Raw genomic sequence first — 15,952 nt, forward strand, 5'->3', positions numbered from 1 at the left:
GGTGGCAGGCAATGAGGAGCCCGAGCGCGCGGACTGGAGGAGTACGACGATGTCGTCCGCGAGCTTCTTGAGGACGATGAACTTGTTCCTAGTGGCAATGATCATCTGGTCCAACTGAGAGTCGTAGTTGGCGTCGACGGTGGCCATCCACCAGCCGGTCTCCAACACCGTCTGGAGACAATCCTCGGCGCCATGCCGCAGGCTGGCGTCGTGGACCATCTGGCGCAGTCGCTGGCCGCTCACGTGCATCGCCGCCATGGGTCTGGAGCGAGCTCTTTTGCGCTTAGTGTAGGTGCTTAGGCAAATGCGTAGGTGCATACGATGTGGTAGATGCATTGGAATGGAGGGGCGCCTTTATATGAGGGCAATGAGGGCAAACTGCGTTGCATTCACATCGTGCAACCTCTTTTCCCGGACCGCCTCCCATTACTTCCCTCATGCATTAATTGAAGGAGGATGCATTGGCCATTCAACATATCGGGAACCGCTACTCCCTCCCTCGTCTGCATTAAAGCCGTATCGGGAACTGCACCGCCCGCTGTCAAATCGGATACTTCCTCCATCTGGGTGAGTATTAAGTCATCTTACGAAAATCAAATAGTAAACACATAGGCATGGTGCATTAACTCTCACGTTGTTTCTTATTTTTTGACATAAATAGAGGAATCAACCAAGAAGAGATGTGGGGCTTGTATGCTTTTAATGACTTGAGACTATCAAACATGACATGCAATGGTCAGTTCGTTGGACAAGAACAAATACAACCCACGTCAGCACACATGCATCTTATATAGCATCACATCCAATGGCTATAAAAGATGAATGAGACCAAATTATATCTCATCTAGATGAGTTCTAGCAAAACTGTATTAATAATACTTAGTACTCCTGCGCCATGTATCATATATTAGTATCATGTAGTACTTTATTTATTGCCATATATGACACATAGTACTCAACTCTCTCTCTTTCTTCATTTAATTCTATGACACCTCATCAAAATTGCTAAGGCTACTACCATTACAACCAGCCTTAGCAAATACGAAGTACTAAACATTAAGTTCTCTCGTTTTCCTCTCCACCTTGGTCACCTAGACGGAGGGCGTATACTGCGCGGGCTTTTCCTGCGCGGTAGGCGGGGCAGTTCCGCCTAATCGATTCGACAGAGACGCGAGAAGACGAGGGAGTAGGCTGATGCAAACGTAGGGTTGTGTGATTTGACAGCGAGTTACTGCTGGACAGGTGGGGCCTCGTGATTTGACTTTCCATTATCATTTTAACTGCGGTGCTACGATCGGCGTGAGTCTCCCGATTCCTGATCACCTCCATACAGGTGCCTCTCCCAATGCTCCACCATGTAGTAGAGGTTGGCTCTTGCATGAGAGCCCACTTCTCCACTTTTTCCTTGCCTCTCTTTCCTCCACATATGCAAAAATGCCATGTAAAGCGCACTATTGTACTTACTTGCTCCTACAGGTGCTTAAGCTTGCCACATAGGAATAAAGTCTGATGTGGCAAGTTAATCAAGAAGAGAGAGACTAGTTTGGTGACCCAAGGAAGAAACGGTGCTCAGCGCGTGTACCTAGGTGAAAAGACAATTTTGAGTCTATAGCTAATTAAATGAAGCAAACTTAGCAACACCATTTCATTGGAAGAGGTCACTCATTGGCAAATGCAATAAATACTAGTACTCCCTGTGTCCCATAATATAAGAACGTTTTTGGCACTACACTAGTGTCAAAAACGTTCTTATATTATGGGACGGAGGGAGTACGAAGAAAGAGATAGAGAGAAGTAAAAAAATAAATACACTTATAGCCAACCTTATAGCCAAAACCTTGTTGTAGTATGAGTGACTAAGTGATGACTATGTATGACATGCCAACATCAGATAGCCTAACGCACCATGTTAAATCTCCAAGGGAGTGACCGCACGAGCGACGCGACGGTCGCGGTAGGCGCGACCATGATACGGGCTGATGGCAGCCATTGGATCTGAGATCAAACAGTCGCATGCTAAGTTGCTGAAAATTTGCAGAATAACCCTCCAGGATAGGATATTCACCCATAGGTCTAAAATCACGCCATGCAACCCTTCGATCTCAGATCCAAGGGCTCTCGGAAGCCCGTCTCATGGGAGAATGGAAAGCCACTACCCTGCCATTCGCACGCTGGCAGTTCGCTCCTACTTGTCCCCGCACGTCCTTCAATACTACGACGGTTCTCTCCTAGTCATCCCATCCATTCACATTACGGCAGTTCCACTAATCCTAACCCTCCTCCCAAATCCATGGCGTCCCAAATCTCCCCGATCGGTGGTGAGTACAAGGTTAGAACCATCACCGGCGATGAGTTCGACGTCATCTACACCCATTCTTCCACGACGGTGAAAGGATGCCTTTCTCGCTTCAGACGCATGTTCGAAGACTCAGATGATGAGTGGGTCGCTGGGCTAGATGTTGAGTACACCACAGTCCTAGGACGAGAGAAGGATCTAAAGGACGAAGAGATGAAGAAGCCCGCCGTGATCCAGGTTTGCGTGCATGACTTATGCTTGGTCTACCACATATGCCATGCCGACGTTGAGTGCCAGGATTTTAAGGACTTCCTCGAGAGCAACCTAGTCAAATTCGTTACTGTAGACTATGGTAATGACAAAGAAGTCCTGCGTCGGATAGGCCTCGTTGTAGGCAACACCTTCGACCTCCAGAAGAATCGGCTGGTGTCCTCTCATCAGCCTTCAATGCTGACCCTGGCAGGATCCATGCTTCATCCTTCGTATGGTAAACTGGAGAAACCTCCATACACATTTCATCGTCATGCATGGCAGTGGAATGTACTAGATATAGACCACATCCACTATGCTGCAATGGATGGCTACCTTTGCTTCAATATCTACAAGGGTTGGATGAAGAGCAACAGCCAAGTGTGCGGTTCAAGCAAAGAAGTATTGGCCTAGAGGAAGAGGGACAAGGACGAAGTCGAGGACATGGACGAGGACTCCGAGTAAGGTGGTAGTGTCATTGCTCATGGTGGTTCTAATGCAGTGTCTACCGGAATAGTTGCAAAGTTTAATTTCAGGTGTGCTTAATTTAATTTGAGGGGTGTGTTGTGCTGAGCCCCCAGCAGAACTATGTTATGTTTCTTCTTGTTACTTTAACTCTTCAGTACGTACATACTATTATTTCTTACATTTCATCTTTTAGTTGGTATAGTACTACCACTCGTTTCTTCACATTATATACGTACAATATATATGGCCAACATCATATAGCCAGCAGTTTAGTTGTCAAAGAATTTCAGGGTGCTTAGGTTTATCAAAGAATTCCAGGGTGCTTAGTTTTATTTGAGGGGTCAGTTGTGCACTTGTGCTGGACACCATTATTGTGACAAGCCTTTTTAATAGTACTATATGCATAATTTGGCGACGAGCACTGTCTATATGTACCACCTTTTTTTTAATTTCAAGTTTTGCTCCATGGCGCAATCCATCGATACTACTACTGTACAAAAGTGGAGTATATACATTTTTTAAAAGGCTAGAAGGCGGGGCAGTCTAGCTCGGTCAGTTTCACGAGAGGCGAGAGCCTTTGTGATTTGACGGCTCATTACTGCTGTCATCAAATAGTACTGCGCTACCCGCTGCACGCCCGGCGCCTCCATTAAACCCCTCCGTTAAACCCGCATGCAAACCGAGAATCCTACTCTGGCCACACGTCCGTTCATGAGCGGGCCGGAATTAAACGCAACACCGGCCGAGCTCCTCCCGTTCGCCCTCAGTTTAAACGAGGCCAGACGCCAGCCAAGCTCCTACCGTCCGCCCTCTATTTACACGAGGCCAGATAGATAGAGGGCAAGAATCGCACCCCTCCGCCGCTCCCCCATCTCCTCCTTCACCATTTTCTCCACTATTCCAATGGCTTCCGACGAGCCGTTCTCCGGCATATTACCCGGCTGGGTGGCCCGCCGAGCCCTCCGGATACAGGCGAGGCCGCTCAGTGCTTCACCAACCTAGCTTGGCCTGACGGAGCCAGTTGCCGCCCCAAGCAGGCGCGTGGTTAAGCAACTTGCTGTTCCAGTTTAGCTAGATGAGGAGTGGCGAGTTGCTCCACGCTGGCACGTCGGCGAGCATGCCGGTACGGGCGCTGTTGCTGCAGCATCGTACCGTGCCACCAATGTCTGCGGTGGCCGTGCCTCCCATGTCTGTGGGCGCGCCTCCCGTGCCTGCGGCAGTGCCATGCAGGCAGAGACAGAAGCCGAGTGCGTGGAGAGCAACGAGTCGGTGGCCAGCTTCTCCGTGTCCGTCGCCATCATCGAGGAGAAGTAGAACACGGGAGGCCGCCGCCACTTGGGACCCATGAAGGCCACCGCCGAGGCGATGACCGCGGATTCAGGTGGTTTATTTGCTGCTTCGTCTCTTCCGAGGACCTTCGTCGACCCCGCCAGTGTCTGACAGACATGAGGAAGACAAAGGGATCCGCGGGCGGCCATTTAGAACTAAAATAAGTCTAGATACATCCATTTCTAGGACAAGTATTTCCAGACGGAGGGAGTATTAATTATACAAGAGAGCCGGATTGGCACCTCTTGGTTCATGTAAATGTAATGAAATCCATCATGTTTATATGAAGATCCGGCTTTTTTATATGAAATCCTTCATGCTTATATGAAATCAGTCCGTGTTTGCACGAATTTCATCTGGTTGGTTAGAGTTGTAAAAATTTATGCCGCTGGCATTTGATGTCGTCCTCCGCTTAAGGAAGCGCGAGGAAATTTGCTGGCTGCCGTTGGAGATGCTCTTTTTGCTGGAAATAATAGAGTGACATCCAATCCACTTGACTTAATTGCCTGTATGATTGTCCCTCTATAAAAAGTTAATTGCATGTACAATGTATCCGTGAGTTGCAGGGTGGCTACAGCTTCGTACAGAAAGTTAAAAAGAAACAAGTCCATCCTTAATCTTGTATTCTAAGTACTCTGTGGGTTCCACTATCAGTACAGTAGCGAAAGAAGTATATATTAAATAAGTAGAGTAATATATAATATAAAAATATAAAGTTAAAAGAGAGAATTCGAACTCATGTCATCGCGTTGCGAGCATCTGGCGCTAACCAGCCCAGCACATTTTTTTGTAGACCATGCTGGAGATATATCTCCATATCTACTCTTACATATACTCCATTCGTTTCTAAATATTGAGTAAAGTCTGAAATAAACCTTGACTTTGTAGAGGTTGGCGTAAATGAACCCCCACCTCCAAATCCCTGATGTTGATACCCTAATCTCTCATATCCCGATCTATTGTAACCCTAGGAATGTTTGGATCACTGGGAAAAGAAGCAATCCCAGCCGGGTTCAGCCGCTACGCTCACAGACGGTATGGGTCCACAAGTCACTTTAATCTCTCTCCTTTTATCTTCTTCCTCTAGCCTCTCCTCTCCCGATCCCCTCTCCCTCTCCATTGCTGGCCCCTCATTCCTTTGGTTGGCCCCGACAGCCGAGATGACCCTCTCTGGGCCGATGACTGGAGGTGGCGGCTGCTGGAGACCTTCGGACTCATGGCCAGACACAGTGGTGGCTGCGGGCAGCTGGGTCTCGGTGGAGCGCGACGCTAGCCAGCAGGCCCCTTGCATGATGTGCGAAGTGCGATGCGGATGAGGCTGCGACGGCAAGCGCGGTAGCACGCGTGTGAGCAGTGGGCGGCGACGCGGCGATAGCCAGCCTATCACACTGGACGTGCATCTCATGACGCAGTGGAGACTTGGCGTGGCGGGGAGGACTCACACAGCTCGGACATGGAGTTGGCCATCTAGCAATGGGTCGTGGTGTTGGCGTCCAATCGGTAATCGCTGAGAGCGGCGACGCGCAGGCAAGCATGGAAATGGCCGGTGGCGCGTAGCTGCGAGTAACTGCATAGTGCAGGTGGTGTCGGGCATGAAGCCAAAACACGGCTCCATGGCTTCAAACAGTGGCGCGGGCAGCGGCAACGCAGCGGCCAACGGTGGGACAATCCCATGGATGCGTACGTGCATGCGTGTGCAAATACGGGCATGAGTGCAGCCTACGGGACGTGGGCTTGGGCGCGGCAAGGCTTGATGGCGTCGGCGACCTCTACCTCCAATTCGTCCGGAATGGCGTCGACGGCCGAGCCGACCCTGTCCGGCGCGCTCATCTGGTTGGGCATACGAGTCCGCCTACAACACGCTGTAGAGCTTGGGTGAGAAGAACCCCCAAGGCATGGATGGTCATGTCGCTGACCACGGTCTCCAGTGGTCCCGGTTTGTCCAGGTGCAGCACACTGTTGAGCAGCTCGTTAGCGCCGCCGTCGGTCGCCGCTGCACATGGTTGAAAAGTGAACTTGTGAAGAGATGCATATGACATGTGGGCCTGCATAGTAAGTCATCGTAGAAACTAATCCCGGATGGGATCGTGCCTTTCCTATTACACCAAACAAAATTTTAGTCATGCAGGGTCGGGATTGACAGGGATTCGTAAATACGGGGTACCAAATTCAGGGATTCGAATATTAGGGTTCATTTACGTCGGCCTCTACAATTTCAGGGTTTATTTTAGACTTCACTGTCAATCCCAACCTTGCATGACAAAAAAATTGTTTCAAATTTCAAATGGAATACCACATATGGATGTGTATGTAGACATATTTTAGAGTGTAGATTCACTCATTTTGCTCCGTATGTCTTTTCAGGAAGGGGTCAGATTTTTCCTTGATTTATTTATGAGGCACTGCACCGCCAAGAAAAGAGGGTAACATCAAAATTATGGACTGCTTTTTTGAGTATGTTGGTAAGGTCCGGTCATAGTCACTTGTTGAAATCTCTAAAAAGACAAATACTCCCTCCGTCCGGAAATACTTTTCATCAAAATGGATAAAAGGAAATGTATCTAGACGTATTTTAGTTTTAGATACATCTCTTTTTATCCATTTTGATGACAAGTTTTTTCGGACGGAGGGAGTAGAAAACAGAGTTGGTGATGATGGTGTGCGTGCCATCCTGCAATATGGGCCGTCGGATTTATATCTAACAGATAGGAAAGAAACTATGGTAATTTTGCAAAAACATACCCACACGTCTCTCCACGTTCACAAATAAGGCCTTCCCTCATTCAACCTTTTCTCTCACAAGATAAACTACTCATACAAATGCATCTTGATGTTCCGTGCAACGCACGGGCAACTAGCTAATTTCTTTTAAAATAGTTGCTGCGATAATTGGGTTGAAGTGATATATTTTATGTCTTCCCCGAATGATTTCAGATTCACTAGTAATAACAAAGAAAAGGTTGCCTTGTTAATTAACAGAAAACAGGGTGAAAACTATCACATGAGGCCGGTAAAAACAAGGCACACTGGGTTCAGCATCATTGTCACTACAGCTGTGCGTGCGCGAGAAGTCTACATATCGAGGGGGCTATCGAGCAAGGCACCGAGACACAATGTTTGAGAGAGAAACCAATTGACAGATTATGATCAGATCAAGTTGTCACCCTTCTGCTGTCATTGTTGGGGGGGAGGGAGAGAAAGATGTATCGAGAGTGTGCGTGGTAGGAACGGAGGCACAACTAGTGAGTGTGTGTGTGTATGTGTGTGTTTGAAAGAGGAGTAGATAGATTATTATCAAGATCGATGTGCCACCCTACTCCTTCGGTGCCGGGTAGTGTGTGTGTGTATGTTCGAGAGAGAAGCCACTCGATAGATTAGTATCAAGATCGAGGTGTCACCCTACTCCTTCAGTGTTGGGAAGTGTGGGTGTGTGTGTGGGGGGAGGGGGCAGTGACACTCACATACCTCTACTCTTATAAAAAACAGAGTTGGTGATGATGGTGTTCCTGCCATCCTGCAATATAGGCCATCTAATTTATATCCGACGGACAGGAAGGAAACTATGGCAGTTTTGCAAAAAGATACCCACACCCCTCTCCGCATTTGCAAATAAGGCATTCCCTCGTTCATCCTTTTCTCCCACAAGATAAACTTCTCATACAAATGCATCTTGATGTTCCGTGCAACGCATGGGCATCTTGCTAGTAGGGAGAAAGAGTTTGTGTGACACATATCTAGCTATATTAAGGGATAGGTAGATAGCATATGTGTGAGAGACATTATTATACTTTGAGACATTAGTGGCTATGGGTGGGCAAAATTAAAGGGGTGGGCGTGTTAGACATAGAGAGCGTGTGTGTTTCTGTGTGAGAGACTTGTAGGACGGGGTAGAAAGACGAATTTAACCCTGACGGAGGGATAGAAATACACAAAGTGCATGTGTGTAATTCCGATGCCCACATGGAAATGAGATATGTATGCGTGTGAGAGAGATTGCACAATTCATTCACATATCACTATCTAGCGATCGTGGACGTGCATCGCTTGAATATAAGTCAACATCTACTTTGTATCGTGGCCAAAGGTACATTATCGATTCAACGCTATAAAGATTGGACACTCACATATCACATTGTTTTCTATTTAAATAAACCTTTTCAGTTGTGCATGCCAAAGTTACAGTGATGTTTCTTCAAACAACCAATGTAGCTATCATGTACATGCACCATTGTTACTCTTGCATTCAAATTCATTAGTCTTGGATGATTTAAGTTTCTATTTTGAAGTAATATATGTAATATTCATATATGAATTCAATGGGTACGCAATTTATGAAATGGAGGCTATGTAATCATATGAGGTAACACTTTTAAGTAGCTGACTACGATATCCATTTCTTTTTGTGCGCCTCTAAACTAACACGTCAATGCATTAGGTTTAAAGTAAATAACCAATGGCACTAAATTATCTATTTACATGAGAAATACATAGGCTAAGTGTTTGATCCCTTTTTTTGTAAACGCGCCACTACACCCGTACGACTGGCCGCGCCCGTGTGAACGTCCAAGTTATCGGCGCATCATCCCGAGTTATTGTCTTTTTTCTGGGGTGGACTTCACACCAGTTATTAACTGCTGACGCGTGCCCCGTGTACACAGTCTAGCATGACCTTCCCGCTAGCACTGTCCAAAATTGGTTGAAACTGGATACGAACGATCCCGCGGGCGGCAAAATCTCCCGCCTCCTTCTAAAATTTCCGCCACCTTAGTCTTTAGCATGCGAAATCCCCCTTTTGTCCTTGGTGCACGGAGACCAACAGTTACAATACCGCCCTCATCTACATGATAGGTCGGGGCTGCTTTGGTAACTTCCGGTTCCCCCACTACACGGCACCCCCATTTCCTTTCCCCCTCCCGCAAAATCGACTAACTCCACAGCACCAGAGCATCTTACATCACGCCGTCCGTAATTCATTGCCCTTTCTCCCCTCCCCTCTCGAAACCCTAGACTACTCATCCACCGGCGTACCATAGCCCATTCACTACCAGCGGTGTCCACCTCGCCGGGTCTGCTTCTGCGGCCGCATCTACCCCTCCCACCTCCCCTAGAAACAAGTAGATTGCTCATCCGCCACTGTACCACAGCCCATTCAGTGCCGGCCTTATCCACGGCGCCGGATCTGCTTCGCCGGTACTCTCGTCAACCGCCGCGCATCTGTAGCGGGTCATTCGTACTCCCCACCGGAGACGCTTCGTCCACACCCCTCGGAGCCGCCCCACCGACGCCCCCGTCGACAGCCTCTGATCCTCTTCGCCGACACCTTCCTCAACCCTACCAGAGCCGCTTCGCCGACACCTTCCTCAACCCCACCGGAGCCGCTTCGCCGACACCATCGTCAACCCTACCGGAGTAGCTTCGCCTATATCATTCTCAACCCTACCGGGCCACTTTGCCAACTCACAAGTCCACGGCCTCAGATCCGCTTCCTCGCACCCTCATCCAACCTACCGGAGCAGCTTCTGACGCCCCGTCCACGGCCGCAGATCCGCATCATCGACACCACCCATAACCCAACCACCGGAGCAGCTTCTGACGCCCCGTCCACGACCGCAGATCCACATCATCGACACCATCCTTAACCCAACCACCGGAGCAGCTTCTGACGTCCCATCCACGGCTGTAGATCCGCGTCGTCGACACCATCCTTAACCCAACCACCGGAGCTGCTTCACCTACACCCTCGTCCACGGCCACAGATCCGCTTCGCCCACACCATAATCCACCCTACCGGAGCCGCTCCACAAACACCCTACTCGATGGTTCTAGATATCCTTATCGTACCCCGACAGCCAACGCAGCGGCATCACCCTCGACGTTTCTAACCTGATTCCCACCGTCTGGAGAGATGCCAAGCACCCACTACGGCCTAGGTACTTGTCACCTTTAAACCCGTCCAGCATCACATGCCCGATGTACTTCAAATATACTAACCGGTCGCTGTTACTTGCTATGCAGCTGGCAAAAACTACAAGGACAATGTTTCTTCTGGATCTAACAGCTTGGCCAACCAAGATCCTGGGCTGAGGCATTGCTATGATCTTGTAAGCACGTCTCTCTCTCTTGTATTGTTCTGTGCCTGCCAGCTTGCTTTGCTAGGATTTTTGACCAGTAATCCCTTTGTGCAGACAATGATTTCTACTACTGGCTGCTAAATTAGATATGTAGATGTCATACATGATACTACCTCGTACCTCCGTTCCTAAATATAAGTCTTTCTAGAGATTCCACTATAGGCTACATACGGAGCAAAATGAGTGAATCTACACTCGAAAATGCATCTATATACATCTGTATGTGGTCCATACTGGAATCTCTACAAAGACATATATTTAGGAACCGGGGCAGTACATTACACAAAATCATAGGTGACATGTAGGAATTCTAGTGCACTACATTAGGCTCCCTTAGAGTGCCTGCTAGTCCAGTATACAGAGTCATGGCTAGTTTATGGTACGCACACAATCGTTAATTGGTGGTTTAAATATGCGCTAGGGATATGCAATGTAGTATTAGGTAGAGATGTCTGAAATTAGCAGTATGTGGCAATTTCATGGAACATCGCAAAAAAAGGAGAGGCAGCGGTGAGCCTATACAGTGTGCTATGGTACGTCACTCCTCCATTGCAATCATCGTGACATGTTATTTGTATGCCAGTTCTATTAGCCAAGTTTCTTAGGGACAGTTATTACGAGTTATCCTAAGAAAATAAGCACCTGTGAATATAAGCTCCATGTAATAAGCCAACCAGTTCTTTTCATTGCGTTTTCAGCTTATCTTTGGTATGATCAGTGGAAAGTCTAGATTGCATTATATTTTTTCATTTTTCTGCCCATAAGGAAATTAATTTGACATGCAAACATCACAAATTGAACCCAGTGCAGTAATTAATATGATAGGAAAACAGACCATCACTATTTGCTCAAAATGCAAATACAAAGATACCATCTACTTGGCACAATCTACTTTGGTCAATGTTTTCCATAGAGATCCCATTGCCAAACGAAGAACGCATAACCCACATTTAAATGAAGAACAATTATTTATTGAAATTTGATGGTCCAAGTGGCTGGTTATTAGTATAACAGCATTACCTGAGAGCATCATATAGCAGCAGCAGCTCATAGCAACTCATCATACAGCAGCAGCAGTCTGCAATTCATCATATACCAGCAGCAGCTCATATCAATTCATCATATAGTAGTAGAAGGAGTAGCTCATAGCAATTCATCATATAGCAGCAGCAGGAGCAGCTTGTATCAACTCATCATATAGTAGCAGCAGCTCATAGCAATTCATCATATAGCAGCAGCAGCTCATAGCAACTCATCATACAGCAGCAGCAGCTCATAGCAATTCATCATATAGCAGCAGCGGGAGCAACTCATAGCAATGCATCATATAGCAGCAGCAGAAGCAACTCATAGCAATTCATCGTATAGTGGATCAGAATGAAAATTTGGCAAAAAATCAGAGGAGATCCTCACCTTGTTGGATGAGCCCATCCTTCAACAACACCTCAAGGCCATGGCCTGGGAGGAGGGGAGGGGGAATAAGGTGCCTTCTCCCGCAGTGTGGCATCAGCCATAGTTGTGCAGCGCCCGCCGGAGTAGTGCGTTGGACGAACCAAAGTGGAGCAGCTGCTGGACACCATGAGAATGAGGGGCGGCGCCAGAGGGAGGAGCAGCCAAGGAGATTTGCCCCTACCCGCCGGCCATGTAGCCTGGCTGGACATAGCATCGTCAAGGACAAGGCCAGATGGGACCAGTGGCGACGGCTCGCCGGAGGAAGCCTAGTGCTGTAGGCAGGGGATCAAGGTAGAGGGAAAGGGGAGAGGAGATGCAAGCGGGCAGGGCAATGAATGCTTGCGTGTTTGGTTTTACATGAGGGTCAGGTGTGACACGGGCGTCAGCAGTTGCATTTTGAGTGTAATATAGGCAGACAACAGAGTCATTTCACTATTCCCCTTCCCTTCAATTTTTAGTGAGGTTCTACCCGAAACACCCCCCTCCAAAGCGAAATTAGTTAAGCCCAAGCCCATAACTCAAAAATGACTTATTTACATCTTTTATGGCTTATTTTGACAATATGCCCTGAAAAGGCGGAATCGAACTGGCCCTTAACCTGCAATTCAATTGTGTGTGCAATGATGAATCACTCCTGCCTGCTATCTATACATTTAGGCATCATCATACATGGCGTAACCTAATACATGTGCATTCCATTGTAGAATCTAGAATATGCAATGTTTATGTTAGTTCATACGTTGCACATGATGTTCAAATGCCCCTTAAATATGGTCAGTCAAGTGATGGTCTTTAAGCCTCCTTCTTTGCTTCTTTTCTTGATATGTAAGATTTGCTCACACATCTGTTCAATTGTTTTTTTGCATCAGCCAGCCATACTCGGACTATTTGCTTTGATTACTTGTTGTTCTTGACCTAACACTCTAACAGAGCTTGTCAACGATTTAAACACTAAGGGCTGCTGTAGAGGGGCCTTGTCTAACTCATAGGTGACATAAAGGTTTGGCTGTACACTACAGTAGGCTCTCCAAGAGTACCTGGAGATCCATTTTGAAGGTATGCCTAGTTTTTACATAGTGCAGACATAGTAAATGCTCATTTCATTGTGTGCAAGTGAAAGAGATGCGGCATGTTTCATTATGTGGTGTTGTTTTGTTATAATCTCATCCTTTTGTGTTCACAGACTGGAAAGTATGCATATTTATCTTCCAAGGAGACGAGTAACTAGTTTGTGTCACCTTGCAGAGGGGGTGCAATGAAGATAAGATTAATGATTTCCAAGTACAAGATGTTAGGAAAGAGCCTTGCAAGAGAAGTAGGAGTTGCGCTGAGCCTCTTCAACCTGCTAAGGTAAGTCACTGTATGCAACTCAACAGTTCAATTCCTTGTTTGTTTTAGGCATAGTTAATTTTCTCTTTTCAATTGCTTTATTTGCCCTCAGTTAATGAGATGCCCAAATAATCATGCCTGATGTTCGATACTTGTATCTCTATTAGTTGACATAATTAAAGGCCTTACCATTTAATTACTCTGCCGAAGTGTGCCTGAAGCTTTGAAGTCTATTAACCAACTATTAGTGCAAGAGGCTCACAATCTAGTTTATACTACGCTAATGATTGCATACTTTTGCCTGCTATAGTATGTTTGTATGAAACCCTCTGTTGTTCATTATTCTCCCTAAGACTTTAATTGAGGCACAGAATGGCCAACTGCTTGCTTTCTTATACACAATGTGCTGTCTAAATTTGTAACTTGTCTGTGTTTTCAATTGGGCCCCAACATCATGCTCCTCTGGTGAGCTAAGAGGGATTTCTCTATGCAGGCTGCACAGACTATATTTTTTATAATTTTTAAAATATCACCTGCTTATGCTCCATGACATGTAACATTTTTTTGAAAGTGACGTGTAACATTATTGTTAGTCCTGTTTTGCCATGTAGTACAAAATAGTGTCTTGTTCGCTTCACTGTTGTAACTATATTTTTGCCCTAGTCATGTGTACTTATAGAAACATTTCAGGATGAAGTGACATCAACACAAAGATTTGTGAGTAGGTTGGCATGGCCGTTACCGAATGATTATGGATTGGAATTGGAATGTGAATAAGAATGATATAATTTGGATAACACTCCAACTGTAAATGGTAGGAATTGAACATGATCTTGAAAAGATGAGAGGATACTTGAAAAGAGGACACGACACTCCGGTTAAAAGGATAAGCACGAAATGAACACGATCTGCACGATTCGAGATGATGAGAGAAAAGAGCAACATCAAAATGCCTTCGGAAGAAAGAATAGAAGGTCGATCGTCGAAACAATAGAACAGAGGAGATTATGACAACTTCTGCCACAAATGAGCTTGGAAAACACCCTTCCAAGAAAATTATAACGGAGTTGTTGGAAAACCAACAACGAAATGAATAAGCTTGTAGTGGGCTTATGGAAAACTTCTCAAAATTGAGGGAAAATTCTGCCACTAACGAAAATAATATATTGGATTGATAACAACAAGGAGACGAGAAACTTATTTCACCGGAAGGATAAATGAAGAACTTGGGTCGTTGATAACCACCATAAATAGCAAGAGTCCTTAGGGAACGCTTTAGGTGAAATATAACCCAAGATAACTCCAACGAAGAGATTGATGGATTGAGAAGAGCTCATGCTCAAAGAAATTGATGTGTTTAGCTATCTCATTCCTGACAACTTTTGAATCATGAAACATGAAGGAAATTGTCAAAAATGACATAACACCACCTCAAAAGATGAGATATGAAAGAATTGCACTTCGGAATGCAAGATGAAGAATACTTGAGCTCCTCTGAAAAGAATCTCGATGAACACTTCAAGAAGGAATTAAATCCTTGATGAACCATCATGTAGAGCCTCCATGAAGAACTCCGGTAATAAAAGGATGATAGAAAGAAAGAGAAGCTGAAACACAAGGTGAAGCCTTGCGATGATTTAGATGGAGCTTCGTGATGGTATAACCAAGAAAACTTGGAACTCCGAAAAGAAAAATGAACAATGAAATCAACAGTTTTGATGAACCCCCAGAATAAGGAATTAATCACTTGAATGAAACAAGAATAAGAATTACATTATGCGCATCCTTCACCAATTTAAATTGATGACAAGCAAGGGATTGCATACAACTTATTCTCATAGAAAAAAGGTTAAGATAGATATAGCGCAAACGAACCACCGGTAGGATTGAAATAATGAATAAATTGATATGATAACGAAGGAAGATAAATCTTGAATGAACCACCGTAAGAATTAAAAATGAAAGCAACAAAGGCACAATTCACCGGGAAGAATTGGAGAATGAATGAAGATACCTGAGGGGATTTGGATACATGAGAACGAAGATATCACGAGAAGACTAGAGAATACTTGAATGATGCACCGGTAAGATTGGAGAACCAGAGCTAAAAGCTTGAATGAATAATTCTAAGATGATGGGCTCCGAAGAATCAAACTGAAAAGACTCCTGAATTGCTCCGGATGGGTGAAAAGAATTCTCACAATCGAAAACAATTATGAGAGGATGGCATGAAGCTAGAACCATGACTCTTTGAGACAACGGATACAATTGAAGAGAACCCCTTGAGGTCTTGAAATGTTGAGAATGATGATGAGAAACACCACCATGAATTATTTAGACACTCCGGAAGAATCAAAAGCGTAAAGGTTGAGCCAACGATGAAAAGAATTTGACAGATCTTGAAGAAATACATATGACTGATGATAATTCATTCTTACGTTAAACTTGAAATGAATTTGAGAATAACACTGGGAAAAGAAGAGTAAGGTAAGATCCTAGGAAAAGACCTGTGAGTTAGGGCCCACACAAAAGAAGACACACCTTTGGAATGATTTTGAAGAGAGATTGCACCGATTGAATTAAATGACTCAAAGGAGATAACAACCTCAAGATAGCTTGAATGGAATTAGGAATGGAAACGCGGATCTTCTGAGATATCTTCAGCACTCCGGAACAAATGAATAGCGAGAGGTGAATA

Source organism: Triticum urartu, chromosome 3A (assembly GCF_056163025.1).
Source record: "Triticum urartu cultivar PI428250 chromosome 3A, HENAU_Tu73, whole genome shotgun sequence".
Taxonomy (NCBI): Eukaryota; Viridiplantae; Streptophyta; class Magnoliopsida; order Poales; family Poaceae; genus Triticum; species Triticum urartu.